The sequence below is a fragment of the Vulpes lagopus genome, chromosome 22 (assembly GCF_018345385.1).
Source record: "Vulpes lagopus strain Blue_001 chromosome 22, ASM1834538v1, whole genome shotgun sequence".
NCBI lineage: Eukaryota > Metazoa > Chordata > Mammalia > Carnivora > Canidae > Vulpes > Vulpes lagopus.
In genome coordinates, this window is record NC_054845.1 from 1,402,806 (window position 1) to 1,419,602 (window position 16,797).

General features: G+C 43.6%; 1 protein-coding gene across 1 annotated transcript in view; it reads left to right on the forward strand.

Moving 5' to 3' along the window:
- GLS (glutaminase) overlaps positions 1-16,797 on the forward strand; it is a 75,517-nt gene that overhangs the window by 54,243 nt on the left and 4,477 nt on the right. The window lies entirely within an intron of this gene.

Here is a 16,797-nt window from a genome sequence, read left to right on the forward strand (position 1 = left end):
AGTCTTATGCCACAATTTATAAAGACTAGTAAAGTTAGAAGTGAATGTTACAATTCTAAATATAAAACATTACCCTGGAACCTTTGAAAGAAAAGTAAGTGTAGCAAAAATGTGATTCTAAATATAGATGTTGCACCATTTGCTTTTTAAAATAAGTTCCTTTGGGGTTAGGTTATATATTAAGTAAAAAGGTCAAATAAGCAAAAGGTTATGGGAGTTCTAAACAAATGTTTTCTAGAAGAAAACATCTTTTTCTCTGCAAATTAGCTTTTCTCAGCACATACTATACAAAATATCTAGCTTATTTCCTTTATTTTTAGTTTACATATTGGGATCTCTGGGTGGCTTCAGAACAAGGCACCTCATTTGTCAGTGTATTATTCTATCATGTATATTGTCCTTAGCACCATTTTCCATTTCATAGTTCTGGATTGATTGATTTTTTAAAGGAAACTTATATTGCTGTTCTTGAAAAGCATTACTTTTTAAAAGCCTTTGTTGACTTAGAAATGTTACAACTTAAAATATTATTTTAAAAAAAGTATGAGTTTCTTCCCAAAATTTAAACTTGGCTAATAGGTACCTCTTTTCCCCACAAGTTTATGTAGATAAAAACCTGAATTTTTAGGAGACTGGCTCTTACTGAGTATAATCTGCTTGTTTTCACATTATACTTACTAAAGTAGAATGGCCTTGAAGTACTCCCATCAGTTATACTAGTATAACTATTCATATTTAGACCATTCCACTGCAAAAATCAAATTGAAATGATAACTGTTAGCCTTTCGTTAAACTTCTCTAATTACTAGTTTTCATGATTTTGTATGTGCCTTTCACAAATCATCACTAAGGGGCAATTATTACAAATTATCCTTTGAGGGATTCATTTAATTCCATTAAATGAGATTAATTATGTTGTATAAAACCATGGTATACATGGACTCCATCCACATTTTGTTGTTTTGTTCTTTTGCATAGTCACAATTAAAGATCCTAATTGAAAAATCCAAAGTATATTAATTTCAAGTATTCTTTTTAAAGCTTTTTTCTCTCATAATTCATTTTTGGCTGAAAATGAGGTGACATAAAAATTACGTCAAAGTTACTCATAAAAATGGGGTTTCATTTCAAGCCTTTGTATTGCTGATATGTTCATTTCCAAATCTTGTTGACATTTGCTATTCTAGGGTTACTTTCTTTAAAAAGTTAAAAACATAAGTGTTAAAATTCAAACTTTTTTCATTATAATAAAGTTTGTTGGTAATTTATTATTTTACCTTCAACTTTGAATGCATACATCTCTGTGTCCAGGTCTCTGCACAAGATTTATAATATAAATAAAGAAATGAACTAAATAATGTTTCTACTTCTAATTGAAATTAATGTTACAGTTTTTGAACAATGAAAGTTTATTAACATCTCTTGATGAAATTTTAGAACAAGTGATTTTGTTAAAATTCTATGATGACTAATACTAATAACCCTTTTAAATCATTCCAATAAAATATTCCTGCATTAATGTCTCTTCTTTTTACCTGAAAGAGAAACTTTAGAGAATGGTTTTAAGGAGGTGGGGAAGTAAAGCTTAACTTTCTATTGATGGGTTTGTGAAGTGTTTCAACTAAAAGAGGATATTAAAACAAAACTTTTTAATAATAGTATGTATGATTTTTTTTCACCTGAAGGAGAAACAAAGGAGAAAGAAAACTAACTTGCTGTTTTTAGCCAAGTAATAAAAACTTGAGAAGCTTTAATTTTTATTTTGTCTCTGTTGTACAATTTTATTTTACATCCACCATATATGTCTGCCACAGAATCAGCACTGCTATTTATTTGGTATTCCTTATGTTTTGGGCTTTGTCATGTATTAGTGCATTTACCTCATATTTAGGGACTCTGGATAAAGGGCTGTTGCTATGTTTGCCTCTTGAGTTTTGTAGTTTTTGCTTTGCAAAAATTCCCATTCATTGCTGTCATGAATTTTAGAATTTTTTTTAGTTAAGAATTTGCAATCTTAAAAAAAAAAATTTGCAGTCTTCTGCAAAAGTTCTTAATAGATTGAAACTTGTGTTTTACCTCGTGTTTTTTGGACTTAAATAGGATCAGTGAATACTGGAAAGTTGGGGACATAGAAACCTAATGTGATAGAAGGCATGAAGTTTTTTTTTTCTGGCATGAACTTCTGATTCTTGTTTTCTAACTTAAAAATGCATATAAATTTTCTTCTCTGTTACCTACTTTATTATTTTTTAAAACATAGTATTTACTACAAGTTCTGTGACTATTTCTCCAGAGTTGGGGTAAAATTGGCTTCAGGAACATGTACCATTCTCATTCATTTTAACATAGGACACTAATGGTTAGTCTGTAAACAGTCTTAATCACAGGCTTGAAGTTACCATTTGTTCCTAAAATTGGCAGTGATTTTAAAAAGGATGTCTCATTTATACCTGCTGCCAGAGATCTTGGAAGTCTAGAGTTCCTGTCTCAGTCCCTTATCACAAGAAGCTTAACCGATTAAGACTGAATATACAGTGATGAGTCCTCCAAATTGTGGGCCAAAATTTAGATAATCTGTTTGCTCAGATCCTGCAGTTTACTGTAGACTTCCCCTTTTGCTTTCAGTATCAGTAATTTCAGTCCGCTCTAGCAACTGTACCTGCGCGATACACCACCAGCAAAAACCTGACAACATCAAATCTTGAATAGCATGACTTTTAACCAGTGCAGTGCTTTGAGAATTTTTTAAATCCTTCTAAAGCCTAAGTAGGAACTATTATTACCTCTATGGATCTGTATAGATCTTGTAAGTTCCCTAAAATCACAGAACTTTTATATCTATAGCATTAGGATTTGTACCCAGACAGTTTTGCTTCCAGAGCTCATTGTTTTGACCATAGACTATATTATTTCCCATTGCAAAATGTAAGTGGAGCAACTTTTGTCTCCTTGTTAATAAAATTGGGATATTCTATGAGAACGTAAGGACAGTAACAGTTTCAGAGTGCTTTGATAGAACACAAAGGGGAATTTTATATCAAACAAGGTTATCCTGTAATAATTTCAGTTTTCATTGTATGTAATGCAGGCAATGTCTCCATCACACGTCCCCAGTATCCTATGATCGTCATATGTGCATGTATTTATTTCATTCATAGAGAAGAACTTTTTTTTTAATTTTTTAAAAATTTTTCTTTATGATAGTCACAGAGAGAGAGAGAGAGAGAGGCAGAGACACAGGCAGAGGAAGAAGCAGGCTCCATGCACCGGGAGCCTGATGTGGGATTCGATTCTGGGTCTCCAGGATCGTGCCTTGGGCCAAAGGCAGGCGCCAAACCGCTGCGCCACCCAGAGATCCCGAGAAGAACTTTCTATCTCCAAAGATACTTTTGTGATGGGAGGTTATTATTGGGGGGGGGGGGGGGGGGGCTTTCAGCAGACAGCACATTTGTTCTAAAATATTTGTGTAAGTGGGAAAGTTAAGTCCAATATTACTTAACCACAGCAGATAACAGATCAGCCCTAAATACTACAGTGAAATCGTTTTTTAATTTAGCTTTCTTATAAGTGCTTTTCATTACTTAAAAAGTTTCCTCATTGTATATTCCTACAGCACTAAATATAAATTGGTATATTAGCACTAAAAGCTGATGTTTGTTGTAACTCTTTAAAACTTGTAAGATTCATTTTTAAATCGTTTTAAATCTTTTTGTGTGTCTTCTCTAAATGTCTGTCAGCTAACCTTAATTTTAAAACTTTTGTAAACCGTGACTCCATGAAGCTTTTCTTAAAGCTCAGTTGTAGGGGTTTTCATTAATCTTACATAGAAGAATTCTATGATCTGGAACCTTAATATCCAAAAGTGAATTTTTCTTCGTTCACTTACTTTTAGGGTAAAATGTATTTTGAGACTAGAATGATTCAGTGATTAAAAACAAAGCCGTTTTTATTTTCATCTACCATCATTTGTAGTTCTTGTATATGTGTTTTATTTTAATAAGGTTAGAAACAAAATCACAGAAACATGCTATGTGTACTGGACTATGAAGAAACACAATTCTGCTATTAAATTATATCTAAAAAATGAATTCTGCCTAATTCTAATGCACTTACTCAGGGAAGCTGGTAGTAAATGTACCTATTTTCCAATTAAATTGCTCCTCCAATATTGCTTTTATAATAATGTAGTAGGATACAAGAGTAGTCAAATAGTTCCTTCTTTATATGATGCTGCTCATCCACTAAAGTGGCAATAAGAAAAGTAGCAGGATTGTTCTGGTTTCTAGGCCTCTAATTAATTATTATTAGCTCCAGTTTACTTAGTTAACAGCTTTTCATTTATAATACCAAGAATTTTATTATCCTCTTGTGTGAGTTTTTTTCTCTTCACTTCAGGTAGTACATATAGCTCGCCTACCAATATGTCTAATAGATCCCGCTGTTTAAGTGCAAATGTGCACTTTTTTTTTTTGCCTTTTTCCTACTAAGAACTAGTTGTCTCTCCATATTTCACAGGTTTTTGTTTAAGCAGCACACAATTAGTTTAAGACATTTAGTAAATTTAAATTGATGGAGTAGTTCAGATTTTATAAAAATTAGCTTTAGCATTATCCTATTGTTCATTCACTAATTACTTCTTCAACCAATATTTATTTGTCTCTTGCCTGTTACATGTTAGATACTGCAGAGTGCTTAGGATGTGTGGTAGTGAATGAGTGATCAAGCCCTTGATGTTTGCAACCTAGAAGGGGATGCAGGTCTTGAATAACTAATAAAATAGCTAAAATGGTGATAAGTGATTTGTTCAAACTGACCCATTTAGATCTAGAATTTTTTTTTTTAGATCTAGAACTTTTTAGCTTATTAAGGAGGTGAGACGGTATATAGCAAATGGCACTTTTTATACAACTATACAATAGACTTCATGAGATGAATGTACAGTGTAGTTAAAGAACATACACACTGGTCTTCAGTAAAACTTATAATTTTTTTTAAGAAACACACGAATATAATAAATGATAGAAAAGTACAAAGTGCCAGCAGAGGGTATAGCAAAAGACTTCATTTTGTCTGGATGAATAGGTATGGTTGGTTTTTCCTCAAAGGTGATAATTAAGTTTTGAATGAGTTAGAGGAAGGGTGAGGATTATAGGACAGTCTGCCTTGGAGGGACAGGAAGGAGTTCATTTGTGAAAGTGAAAGAAAGCAAAAATGATAGAAGAGTGGGGCAAAGTGAATGGAGATTGGCAAGATCACATGATGTAGGGTACTGTGTCTTAACTTTAAGGTACAGAATCCTAGGGCACAACCTCAGAGATTGGTTTAAGCATCTACATTTTTAAACAAGCACCCCAGGTGTTTCTGCTGCAGACAGTTGCCTGAACACAGTTTGGGAAATAATTTACATAGGATCTTACATACCACATTAAGAGTTTTTGGATTATGTAAAATGCAATGGGAAACTTTAGGGATTCTAAGAAGGGGAATGACATGATTTGGCTTTAAAACCCTGCTTTGTGGGCAATTGATCAGAGGCAGACAAAAGTCGAAGTTCTGGGCCTCAGGTGGGACGTGATAGTGGCTTAGAATAGGGAAATAGACATGAGAAAAGTGAGCAGGAGACGCATACAGGAGATGCAGTTGGCAGCACCGAGTGGTAGCATTTGGTGGGTGAAAAGGAGGAGATGTCAAGTGGACAACCAGGTTTTAGTGTAAGTGATAGGGGAGATGGAGCTGCGTTTCTAAGATAGAGAACACCGGAGAAGCAATCCTTGGGACTATGGGGAGAAATTAATTTTGATTGTTTAACAATTAAAGGGTATATTTGACTAAATAGATACCAAGAGGATCATTAATAGGGACTTAGATGAATGGGGTTATTTTTCTAGTATAACAAGTCGGGGTAGAAAATCCAGGAAGTGTGCCAGCAATAAGATATACTTAGGCTCCAGCCACCCTTAGTGTGTTGACGTTAGGCCTCCTGCCTGTCCCCTTACAGTTGCAAGGTAACTGTTCACTTTAGCCTCACTTGTGTGGTCAAAGTGGAAGAAGAAAAGGAGGAGGGATACCTAAGTCAGATGAGTTTCCTAGAAACCCATCTGACATGTACTGACCACAGCAGCAGCTACAAGACGATCTAGGGAAGGATTTTTAGATGCCACATTGCTGTGCCTAACTAGCAGAGATTCACTTAGCATGAATGGGGTAGGGAATAGGTGATAGGTAGGCACTTGGCAGTGTGAGAAAACTAACTTCCATTTGGCGTATTTGTGAGATTCCCAAGTAGCCATGTGGGGTATCAGATGTAGGCCTAAACCTTAAGAAAGTGGTCCCCGTGGGAGAGTACATTTGAGACTGTCAAGCTGTATAGATTGCTCCAGGAGACAGTGCAGAAAGAGAAGGAACCTTAAGGAACTCCCATTTTAAAAGTAGGATAGGGGGCACCTGGGTGGCTCAGTGGTTGAGCATCTGCCTTGAGCTCAGGGCATGACCCGGGGGTCCCGGGATCGAGTCCCATGTCGGGCTCCCTGTAGGGAGCCTGCTTCTCCCTCTGCCTGTGTCTCTGCTTTTCTTTCTCTCTCTGTGTCTCTCATGAATAAATAAATAAAATCTTAAAAAAATATAATAAAAGGCTAGAACAGTAGGTCTCCCACTAGGGAAAAATGTCCCATTAGAAGAAAATCCAGCATATCCTAGTAGAACTCAAGGAAAGAGCAGATAGGCGTGAAGTATGATGAGGGATGTCTATTTACATAATCTCTAATTTTCTTTTCGTGTGAAAGTGCCCTTTTATTTTAGTAAATGATAGTAGTAGTTGGTAGGGTTTTTATTGTATGTGCTCAGAAAATTAAAAACTTGGCAGCCCGTATTGATAAGCTCTTCCCCACAGTTAAAATTGCCTTGGCTTTGCGATCTAAAGTCCGAGAACTATTGGAGTGGAGCGAGTGTGGCTGCTGGTAGAAAAGACCCAGTTAAGAAGGTGGACCTGAGATAGATACAGGAGAGTGGAAATGGCCGATAAAGCTCTGTCTCTGGAAAGAAACGGAGCTCTCAGCACAAGTGGAGGATTAGGTTTGGTGGGAGGAAAAGTGTCTCTTCCAATAAAATAGGACATCTAGAGGCAGGCAGGCAGGTTTGCAGACCTGGAGGGGGAAGTTGAAATTTGTCTGTTGGTTCCCACTTTCTTGAAGAGTATAAAAGGAGGTTTTCAAAAAAAAAAAAAAAAAAAAAAAAGGCTTTCTGGGGAGAATGAGTTGGGGTTGGAGGGAGCCTGGTTTCAGGGCATATAGAAGCTAGGAAGGGGTGTTCTCGGAGAGCTGGGCAGAGCTGAAGGAAATGGGGAGCATTATCAGACTACAGCTGAGGTTGGTAACTGGATTTGCAGTGGTGCTAATCTGTCTGTTGCCACCGGCCTCCCTCCACCCGTTACCCTAGGTCTGCATTCCAAATTTAGGTTCAGGAGCTGCAGAAGGTCAGGCAAGGGATTTTAGAGCATTTACCAGATAGTGATTTTAACAGCAGGCTTTGGAATCTACTTTGGGTTGAAATCCATTTAGGCTTTCTTTGTTTAGAATTTGATTCTGCTTAAAGAATATTTTACTTTATTATTTTTTAAGATTTTATTTATATATTCACAAGAGAGAGAGAGAGGCAGAGGGAGAAGCAGGCTGCATGCAGGGAGCCCGATGCGGGACTCGATCCCAGGTCTCCAGGATCACACCCTGGGCTGAAGGCAGCGCTCAACCGCTGAGCCACCGAGGGATCCCCTGCTTAAAGAATTTTAAACTAGGTTAGATTACACGAATGGGAGTTGTGTGTATTACTTTGCCATGGCCATCTTCCTTGCTTCACATAAAATAGTGCTGAAAAGAATTACAACTGTTAAAATACAGATACATGCTAAGCGGTCTCCTGATAAAGGCCCTGAGAATGGTGTTGGAGTGATTTTTTTGGCCGGGGGGGATTGGGGGTGGCTATTGGTACATATTTTTTCGTATAGTGTTACACTGCATTATGTTTAAGGGTCTTAAAAATATCCTATTCTCTAGCAGCCTCCTGTGTTACGTGCTGGAGGAACCTGTTTGATGATACCACAGTGTCTAGGAAAGTGCTTTGAAAAGTGCACAGCACTAGAGAAACCTGCTGTCGGGCCTGTTTCGGGTGCTGCCGTAGAGCCAGCCTGTCGGACAATCGGTAGTCGAATTGTAAAATTAACATTAACGAATGTAGAGAATGAAGCATGGCTCTCTGGAGATGAGAAGTTTCTAAACCCAAAGCAGTAAGAGTGTACTGTGGTTGGAATAACTAGACTGTCCGTGTCCCTGTGCCTTGCTTTGTTGTAGCAACGTTTAGGGCATGCAAAGGGGAGAGCGGTCCTTTAAATTGACCTAATTCTGCCTCTACTGCTGCCGAATCTTTGTTTTGTTTCTTGGCAGGAAGAGAAGCCCACCTCTTTTCAGGGACCTCGTGTATATTTTTTTTATTTCTACCAGACAGTGAGAATCTTTTGATTCTGTTTGCTCCGATCCTGGCTTGTTTGTTTATTTGTTCGTTCTTTGGTTTTTGTTTAAAGTATTGTGTACAAGAATTTGGTGACCAGTTTCTTCTCTTTCTTATTCTTTGCTTTTAGTTTCTTTGACTCTTTGGGGTTTTACCTACTTGTCTTTTTAGTTAATCATCATTGTAAATGAACATGGTACTTGCCCCTGCCGGAAGTGTGGCACCTTGTCTTCTCTATCTGAGCACCCTGATGTAATGTTAACTGCTCTTTATGGTGTTTCATGAGTATTTGTATAAAAGAAAGAGAGCGGAGAAGACTGTGAATATGAGCCTTTTGATAGCTGTCTGTGCCAAATACTCCTAGGTTTGCCACATGGAAAATGCACTTCTGTGCTTCAGAGAAGTAACTGCCTTCTCCCTTGCTCGTTTCAAGTTTCCTCCTCTGTTTGTGGCTGACTTGTTAATTAGGATGCTGTTTGTCATTGCCACACAGAGCTACACCGCTAGCTCCTTCTATGCTTGGACCTAAAAGGGTCGCTAATGGGTTTTGTTAGGGAATCTTCTGGCCTGTAGATAGAGCCTAGTGGTTGGGAGCACTGACCGGAACCCCAGTCAGACTGGGATGAGCTCCCACTGTGCTGCTCACCAGCATGATTACTCTGCTCAAGTTAATTTGAATGCATTACCCTTCATTCTCTCTCTTGAATAATAGCAGATAGTCCTGTTGAAAGCACTTAAAGCTCAGTCCAGAGAGAGTAGGTTCTTCCTATTAGCTGTTTTTTTCCTAAATAATGTATAATCTGAATTTTTGTCTTCATGGGTCATGATACGATCATGAGTTCTTATTTCTTTGATACAATCATGAGTTCTTATTTAAGAATAAGTAGAATTATTTAAGGTTAATCTGTTCATTGAGAAATGTTGAAAATGGTGTGCTTAGGAGAGTTTATTCGTTAATGAAGCAGAATGCAGTTATTTGGAGCTGCCATTTAGAGGCTGTATTTTGTAAGTGTAATTTCTATGCTCTTCTTTAGAGTAAATTTTACTGTTCAATTTATTCCTCTCTATTAAAATGTCTGTATGAGAACCTCCTGCGTTCATGTAAAAATTTGGAAATGTCATGAAATTGCTGAACTGTTACTTCCTTAAAGGATTTTCTCTAATCCTCTGGTCATGTCAGTTTGGATTAATTTCGTCTGTATATAGTAGATTAATAATTGTGTCTAAATAAGTCAGTGGGAGACATTAGTAGCCTATAGCCTCATACTCATCTTCAACTTTCTAATTATGAAAGTACTATGGTTTTGTTTTACATGTCCATATGATATTAAATAAGCTCGTATTAAATATTTGTATGAATATTAAAAAGGGAAAGGAAATATCTTTGGTCACATACACATTGCTCAGGCTTATATTTCCACCCTTGTTGGTAAGAGATTAATTTACATTTGCTGACAACTTAAAATTTGTCTTCAGCTTTACTAAACGAGGTTTGTATTTCTTAATCTGACCTTAAGAAAATTATTTATGAAAGAAGGCTAAAAACTTACGTTCACTTAAAGTCTCTACAAGGCCAAGTTGGCATGAAGTTTTTAAAACAAAATTGGGTCTGGAATGATGATGGTTTATTTAACAGATGAAGAAGAGTATCTGTTCCATGGCAACAGATACTATAGTGAGTTGGAAATGAGAGAGCAGCTTTCGTCAAGCTGGAAGTGGTAGGAACAGAAGGATGGTTTTTCAGTCACCTTTTTCTTCATCAAAGCCTTTCCAAAAGCCTTTCCAAAAGGGCTGCATTAGTTTTTGTATGAAGACAGAAATTAATGATGAAAAATGAGGGTAACCACCGTGGTGCAGTTGCTGACAGAGTTGGAAGTAAAATACTTGGAGTAAAGCTAATGAATCGGTCCTCCTTTCCTTCCTCCCTCTTCGTCTTTCGTCTCTGACCCGTGCCTTCCAAACCACCCTCCTTCCTTCTGATATTTAGCAAAGGACCTTTATGGATCAGAGCTAAATTGCTATTTAATCCTTTGGTTTCCTTCTGTCCTTTGGATAACAGTTTGAGCTCTGTTAAGGGCTCACATCACCACGGTCTGGTTGTAGGAATTAAGAATGCAGCCCAGCTACATTACTAATTCATTTGCCATATGACCTTGAGCCAAGGCCCTCCACTCCAGTGGTAGTAATAAATAAAATATACCTATAATTTTATTTTACAACCAGCCTGTCAGAAGTGTTTAAAAACAATTGCAACTTTTTAAAATGCTGATTTTTTTCAAGGTGGTTCACCATAGAAATGCAAAGAGATCTTACATAATTCTAACTGCTGCTTGTAGAGAATTAAGACATTGGGGAGGAGGAGACAAAAGTCACACAACTCAACTTCTAACCAGGCTTAAAATTAATAAAATGATAGGATTGGAGAGTTAGGAATACCTTGTTTTAGAATTGTAAAATTGAAAGAATCTCCAGCTACTTCTAGCTGTTTTGGGGTGGAAAAAAAAAAAAGTATGCTTTTGATATGCCAAGCATGCTAGTGCTAAATGAACTCCTGTGAACTGTAGCATTTTTGTCCTACTGTTGTCATGACTTCGTATAAATAAACGAAGATAAGGTTGTCTGGTTCTGACAGGTTCCAACACAGATTTGATAAGGAAAATGTAGTAGTACTAGAAAACGTGCAGTATAAAGGGAAAACTGGTTAACCTTTAATTTATAGATATGTAGTGGCTACCTGCCCAAGTGAAGCTTCTCTTTACTGTGGAGAGGCATACATTAGACCCTGGGGCCCTTCGTGTACGTGGGCTCCTGTTGACCTGCGGAAGCTCTGCCGCTTTGTACTGAGGAGCGTCCTCGAAGCAGACCCCTGCCTGTGTCTCGACAATTACTGTTAACTGTTTCCTACACTGGCTGCCACCGCCACCTTCTTCTTTTTGCTCTGTGATTTAAATTCAACTTGCCAATGTATAGTACAACACCCAGTGCTCGTCCCATCAAGTGCCCTCCTCCGTGCCTGTCCACTGGCCTTCTTGACGGCATTTTAGAAAGTAGCATAACGCAAGTATCCATTAGGGAGGCAGGGGGCCAAGCCTTCCTCCAGGGCTGGCACCCCCCCATTCTTTGCAAGGGTTGGGAGCTGTTGGCATGAGTCCTCTCCTCCAGTTCAGTTCACGATGCTCCTCATTCCCGAGGCTGTGCCAGTGCAGCTGGCAAGATTTGCGGGATCCTTTTAACCAAGACCAGGAAGTGGACTGTCCGCAAATGAAGTCACGTTCCTTCCATCCGCTGTCTCAAAACTTAAAAGCTGTTGCATTTTTCTTTCTTGGCATTCTACCCATGGCTTGTTCCGTGATTTATGCCAGCCTTAAAACTACAGGTGGTTATTTGCTGGAGATAAATGTGGTTTTCATTTTCAGTGGTGCCAGTGCCTGTGCTGCCTCCTGGCATTTTTCTGTCCAGAAGTAAGTGGCACTCGCTGTGTGACCAGGCTCCTTTTCTTGATCTGTGATTGGGACCAAATTGAGCCCTGCAGCTAGCCTTTTGTTCTCATGGGAAGAGTAGTAAGCTTCCATGCTACCCTTTAATAATTTTTTTTAAGGCAAGCTAGTGTATTTTCCCCCTGATACATCACAAAGCTTTTTTTTTTTTTTTTAAAGGGATTTTATTTATTTATGAGAGAGACACACACACAGAGAGAGGCAGAGGGAGTAGAAGGCTCCATGCAAGGAGCCCGATGTGGGACTTGATCCGGGATCTCCAGGATCACGCCCTGGGCTGAAGTCGGCGCTAAACCGCTGAGCCACTGGGGCTGCCCTCACAAAGCCTTTGTACACTACAGTTTTCTGGATTTCTCTGAGCTGAAACATGCTTGTGAATAAATTACTTTTATGCTCTCAGTGAACTGGTTCTATTCTTAAAATCAGCCTGTCCTGGGACTTATTTATTTATTTACTTTTTTTTTTTTTTAATTTTTATTTATTTATGATAGTCACACACACAGAGAGAGAGAGAGGCAGAGACACAGGCAGAGGGAAAAGCAGGCTCCATGCACCGGGAGCCCGATGTGGGATTTGATCCTGGGTCCCCAGGATCAGGCCCTGGGCCAAAGGCAGGCACCAAACCGCTGTGCCACCCAGGGATCCCGCTGGGACTTATTTAATAAGGAGTTTTAGAACTTTGGAAATATTGAATAATTAAGTGACACAACATATTTTTAAAGAATCTCTTCAAACTAGCTTGGTCTAAATTCAAAATTGTAAAATGGGCTGTCGTTCATGCACGCAGTCACAGAAATACATCGAGTTATTGCTCAGAAGGACTCAGACCATAAAGAATAAGAACTATGGGTGGTTAACATATTAATGGTATCCATGTCGGAATTCTGGATTTCTCTTGAGTAGTAGAGGAGATAGGATACATACCGAGTGTGATGGTGTCCTCGGCAAACACAGGAGGGAGAGAGGGCTTGTGACTGAAGGGACCGGAGTAGAGCTCCTGGAGGAGGGCTGGGAATAGCGCCGCAGTGGAAGCCGGTGGGGGAAGGCGGCTGTCGGCCAGTAACAAGGATGTCGTGTGGCTCAGTAGGAGCAAGGGTACACTTGGGGGGTAGTGGGAGCCGTGTCTGGGTGAGGACTCCCCAGCACCCGCTGTCACAGACACTGTGCAGACAACTGGCAGCCAGTGACCCGGGCAATGAGTGTTGGATGGGGTGGGAGGAGGTGTGGCAGCCGCCGAGGGGCTTTCCCAGGCTCTCTGGCTAGCCCTCGAGGGAATGGAAGGGTCTGACTAGGAATCTAGATGTTCCCAAAAGGAGAAAAAGGAGCACAGACACGAGGATACAAACGAGACAAACAAAGGCCAGTTTTGCTCTGTTTGGGGTTGAGAGAGAGAAAAGCAAGGAGGGAGCCAGAGCGAAGAATCTTGAATGCAAGCATAAAGGACTTAAATTTTATTGGGAATTACTTGGGGATTTTTGACCCTCCCACGCTGACAAACCTTTAATGATCAGAGCAGTATTTTGAGAAGGTGAGCAGAAATATGTGGGAAAGTTGTGGCAGGTGGAAGGACCAGAAGCAGAGGCAGCAGGGAGGAAGGCAACCAATCTGGTAGTGATCTTTGAAGTAAAAGTCAAAGGAGGTAGAAGAACTAATAAGGATTAAAATGTAATGCCCCAGGTGGTGGCAACAATTTGAATATTTGATGCTTTGGGAGAGAATATGGATTAGTCTGTAAACACATTCTTTTAATTATGGTGTAATTGGTGTAGAGCCTTGTGTAAGTCCAAGGTGTACGATGTGTTGATTGGCGTCCACGCGTGTTTAATGAGCACCTGTTCTGTGTGGTAGGCCCTGGGGCAAAGATACGGTCTCTGCCCCACGTGGAGCTCACAGTTAATGGGGGAAGGGGCCGAGAAACAAATCTGAAGATCTATATATAACAAAGATTTATATATATACACACATATAGATACATGATGTGAAACTAATGAAATACATATATGTATGGTGTCAGATAATGGTACATGCTCTGAAGAGAAAAAGCAAGTCAAGGGCTAAGGGATGATGAAAAAGAGGGCAATATCTTAGGACCTGAGATGACACGTGATAGAGACCTGAACGAGGTGAGGCGGGCATCCTGCCGTCGGGGGGAGAGCGTGCCGGGCAGCAGAGCACGGGGAGAAGGGGAGCCCCGAGGACCCGCGGGGGCCCACCTGGCTGGAGGAGACTGGTGGGCCGAGCGGTAGGGAAGCAGGTGCGCAGTGCAGCTGGGGAGCAGGGCAGTCGGCGCCCTGACGTCCACGGGAGGGAAGCCCCTGGGGGTGCTGTGGTCTGGGTATTCAGGAGAAAGCCTCCCCGGTGGCAGCAGAGGGCTGAGGAATGAGGAGTTAGGGGGCCGGGCAGTCCTGCAGGTTGGGGGGGGCATGGTGGGGGATTCCACGCGCATCCGCAAGCAGAGCAAACGTGTTGACGAGCTGGCCGTGGGTTGTGGGAAACGGCAGCAAGGCACGTCGCGGGGCCTAGGTAGTGGGTTTGTGTGATTAGGGAAAAGGCTGGTTCCCAGCTCTGCCTTCGCAGGAGCAAACTTTCGGCGCGTTTGTCTGAAGAAGGCCCCCTTGTCCCACCAGGTGGACGTGGAGCACGGGCTGGGAACCCCGCTCCGGCGGCCTGGGGGGGGCTCGGCTGGGCCCTGATGGTCCCTGAGCTCCCGGCCTGAGCGACTGGGTGGACTGAGGCGTCGCCCCCAAATGAGGGAGCCCCGGGGGAGCTGCTGGCTGGGGGCTGGAAACGCAGCTGCACTCTGAGTCGGGGTGCCTGGGGAGCGATCTGAGGCGGCGGCAAGTAGGTGGCGGCCGTGGCCTGGGTGGGAGCCTCCGGAGCGGCAGAGACGCTGCGTGACAAGCAGGCGGAGCTGTTGGGTCCAAGCTCAGGGACAAGAAGCAGGTTCAGGATGTGGGCTGGGTGGTCCGTGGGGCGAGGGGCGCGTGAGGCGTCGCAGGAGAGCCGAGCTGCGCAGGGAGGGGGTGCCTTGGGGGCACCTCCGCAGAGGGAAGCGGGGAGGACTGCAGCGCAGGCTTGGGGATCTGGGTGGGCCAGGTCCCTGGGGAGGCCGGGCTTGGGTGGTCCTCCAGGGAGGGCTTTGGGGGGCCGCTGGGCCAGAGGAGGGTGACGGAGGCGGGGGGAGGCGTGCAGGGAGCTAGAGGGGCCGACTGCGGAGACGCGCCCCAAGAGGGGCCATGTGGTGCTGGGCGAAGCTGTGTCCCACGATGGCAGAAGTGAGGGGACCAGCGGGGGAGGGAGAGGGCGAAGGTGCTGGAGGCTCCCAGCAAGGCCGAGGGCTGGTTAGGCAACGGGGAGGACGCGGGTCTAAAGGAATAGGTAAGAAGGGGCCTCAGCAGTGGAAGCGGGGAGCTGGGGAGTGGGGTGCAGGGCCCGGGGTGCAGGCCCGAGCTGGTGGGGACGTGGTGGGGGCAGGAGGCCCTGGGGACCCGAGGGCACGGGGGCTCGGGGGTCCTGGGGTCCAGCTGGAGAAGGCGAAGGGCCCTTGGGACGCCTCACACCCAGGAGAGCCCATCAGAGTTGCCAGTGACACTTCCCGGGGGACCACTTTTCCCTGAGATGCACCGAACCGGCGCGGGAACCGGAGGGGAGATGCTTCCGTAGCCCCTTGGAGCACCGGCTGGTTCCACGGAGCTGCCCTTGGCTGGGGGGGCAGGGGGCAGGGGGTCCCGGGGTCCTGGCCGCGCTGCTCTAGGACCTGGGAGGCCGTGCAGGGCACCAACCCCGACGGGGCGCACATGCCGGACGCCGGGCCTCCATCGTGATGCTGGCCCTAGTCCCAGCAGCGGCTCCTTCAGTTTGATGTCCCAGGAAAGCCAGGGCCTTGGGGGGGCTCGGGGCGTGACCTGGGTCCCGGGATCGAGTCCCGGCTCGGGCCCCCGCCCGGAGCCTGCTTCTCCCTCTGCGGCGTCTCTCGTGAATGGACAATGGACGAATAAAAACTCTTAAGAAATAAAAGGGAGGCAAGCCGCCGGCCACGAACCTTCCCTCCGCCTGCGTCCTGCTTGCTGCCATCGAGGCCCACTCGGCTGGATCACCCCTGTGCCTGCAGAGGGTCCGAGGTCCGAGTGGGACCTGATGAGATGTGAACACCGCACTTTCAGGAGTTTCCCAGAAACTGGCTGGACACGGTGCGTGAAAGCAGGCCATGGTCTCATGGCCTCTCAGGACCTCTCAGGACCACAAGCCCTCTTGCTCATCGGAAGGACACCCGTCAAGAGCAGACACGCCTTGAAGTCTCGGAGCCGGGCACTCGTTAGCAGGGACTTCACGTCCGGAGGGTTGGTGCAGCTTTGAGCGGACAAGGTCCCTTCGAGGACGGCCCAGCGTCCTCACCCTGACCTTGACCACCCGGGCCATGGCCACCTGGACCTTGGCCACCCGGACCTTGACCACCTGGGCCGTGGCCACCTGGACCTTGGCCACCCAGACCTTGGCCCACTGGGCCTTGGCCACCTGGACCTTGGCCACTGGGCCTTGACCCCTGGGTCTTGGCCACCTGGACCTTGGCCATTGGGGCCTTGGCCACCGGGGCCTTGGCCATCGGGCCTTGACCACTGGGTTCTTGGCCACCGGGCCTTGACCACTGGGGTCCTGGCCACCCGGACGTTGGCCCACTGGGCCTTGGCTCCCTCCGGGCCTTGGCATTGGCCACCTGGGCATCGGCCACCTGGACCTTGGCCACTGGGTCTTGGCCACCTGGACCTTGGCCCACTGGGCCTTGGCCACCGGACCTTGGCCC